This window comes from Elaeis guineensis, chromosome 9, assembly GCF_000442705.2.
Source record: "Elaeis guineensis isolate ETL-2024a chromosome 9, EG11, whole genome shotgun sequence".
NCBI classification, from domain to species: Eukaryota; Viridiplantae; Streptophyta; class Magnoliopsida; order Arecales; family Arecaceae; genus Elaeis; species Elaeis guineensis.
In genome coordinates this window covers 82,850,682-82,853,051 of record NC_026001.2, presented here as the reverse complement: position 1 = coordinate 82,853,051, position 2,370 = coordinate 82,850,682, and the positions used below count along the sequence as shown (strand labels likewise).

General features: G+C 40.7%; 1 non-coding gene across 1 annotated transcript; it reads right to left on the bottom strand.

The window, feature by feature from the left end:
* Positions 1-444: 444 nt before the first annotated feature.
* On the bottom strand, positions 445-550 carry LOC140851881 (small nucleolar RNA R71). The gene has a single exon (XR_012134638.1). It is a non-coding gene; the product is annotated as a small nucleolar RNA R71 (small nucleolar RNA).
* Positions 551-2,370: the final 1,820 nt, after the last annotated feature.

Genomic DNA, 2,370 nt, shown 5'->3' with positions numbered 1-2,370 from the left:
ATCCAACCTTTTGATCCAGAAATAGAAAGAACCTTTAAAGCCAACAGACGTAAAAATATGGACCGAAATCAGGAGAATGATCCACCCAAGCAATTGAAGGAGTACTTTACTCCTTCCACATATACCTACTCTCCTTGTATTCAAGTGCCCCCTGTGGAGGCCACTCAATATGAAATTAAGTCCAGTATAATCCAAATGTTACCTTCATTTTATGGACTTAGTAATGAGGACCCTTATAAACATCTTGAAGAATTTCTTGAGATATGCTCAACTGTCAAAATTCACAACTTCTTCGATGATGCTCTTAGGTTGAAATTATTCCCTTTTTCACTTAAGGACAAAGCCAAATACTGGCTACATACTTTGGATTCCATGACTATATCAACCTGGGACTAGCTGCAAGGAGAGTTTCTCAAGAAATATTTTTCCATAGGAAAAACTAATCAAATAAGGAAAGCCATAACTAGTTTTTTCCAATTAGATGGAGAAATATTTCATGAAACATGGGAGAGATTAAAAGACCTTATTAGAAAATATCCCCACCATGCTGTACCCAAGTGGCAGTTAATCCAATATTTTTATGATGGGCTCTCTGAAAGACATCGACAAATGGTCGATGCATCATGCGGTGGGACATTTATGCTGAAAAGTGAGGATGAGGCATGGCAACTGTTTGAAATTTTAAGTGAAAATTCATTACATCATATGTCTGCCTCTATTAGAGATAAACCCATGTTAAACCCAAAAAGAGGTAGAATATATGAAGTAGGAAATGCCATAGATATCCATCAAAAGGTAGATGAATTGTCCCAAAAATTAGATCGTCTTCTAAATGCCGGACAATCCCCGATTCCACCTAACCCAATCCAAGAAGTTTGTGCATTATGTGCAAGTCCGAACATTTTGTTAGTGAATGCCCAGCCGCACCTCAATTTCCTGAGTTTATGCACGAGCAGGTTCAGCAAGCTCAAGTCCAACAAGCTCGCAGACCAGGAAACGATTCATATTCGAACACTTATAACCCCGGCTGGAGAAACCATCCAAATTTTTCTGGAGACCACAACCAGTGGTTGGTCCTGCCACACCTCGACCTCAATATCAAGACCCAACATATAGGCATGGACCATACCATCAATTCCAAAATATTCCTCAACCGTCTACTACTGGTCACAGCTCAGCTTTTGAGGAAAAAGTCCTGAAAGCACTAGAACGATTAGAAGTCAACACTCAGACCCTTAACTCCCACACACAATCCATTGCTAAGCTAGAGACCCAAATAGGTCAATTAGCAACTGCATTCAGTAGGTGGGAAGGAGGAAAATTACCTAGCCAACCCGAGACCAACCCAAGAGGACAATTTGTGATAGAGAGTTCTAATACCCCAGAAGCTTTTTCTGAACATGCCAAATCAATCATGACTCTGAGAAGTGGGAAGGTCATTGAACACACTAGTAAAACCAATGAGACCGACCCTAAACCTCTAACCGAATCCAAATCACCCAAGAACAAGGAGGACCTGAAAATAGAGAAGGAACCAACTGCACCAGAGTCATCTTACTTGCCTAAAGCCCCATTTTTGGATGCCCTGAAAGCTCCTATTCCTGCAGATAAGAAGGGAGGAAAACTTGATGAGATGTTGGAATTGTTTAAGCAAGTCCAAATTAATCTTCCCCTTCTAGACGCAATCAAACAGGTCCCTGCTTATGCCAAATTTTTGAAAGATTTGTGCATCCAAAAACGTAAATCTAGATCACAAATCCCAAAGAAAATACATCTCACTGAACAGGCTAGTTCTGTCTTCCAGCATGCCACTCCAAAGCTTAAGGACCCAGGAGCCCCCATCATTTTCTGTGTTATAGGAGATTATCACATTGAAAAAGCTCTTCTGGATTTAGGGGCAAGTGTGAATCTTTTACCTAGTTCGGTGTATGAACTTTTTGGATTCGGAGAACTGAAACCCACATCAGTCACACTGCAGTTAGCCGACAGATCAATTAAGGAACCACGTGGAATGCTTGAGGATGTTTTGGTCAAGGTAGATGAGTTTTACTTTCCAGTTGATTTTCTGGTTCTCGATATGGAATTAAGTGGCAACCCCAGACAAATTCCCATTATCTTAGGACGACCCTTCCTAGCTACGGCAAATGCATGCATTAATTGTAGGACAGGAGTCATGGACGTATCATTTGGGAATAAGAAACTAAGACTGAATGTGTTTGGTGCTTCCCAAGGACCATCAATGGATAGTTGCTTCGAAGTAGATACACTAGAAGATATTATAGAAGATGCAACACCCATAATTCTAGCACCAGACCCCTTAGATACTTGCTTGGCTCACTTTGGAGTGTGTGACTTTGAGGAATATATGAA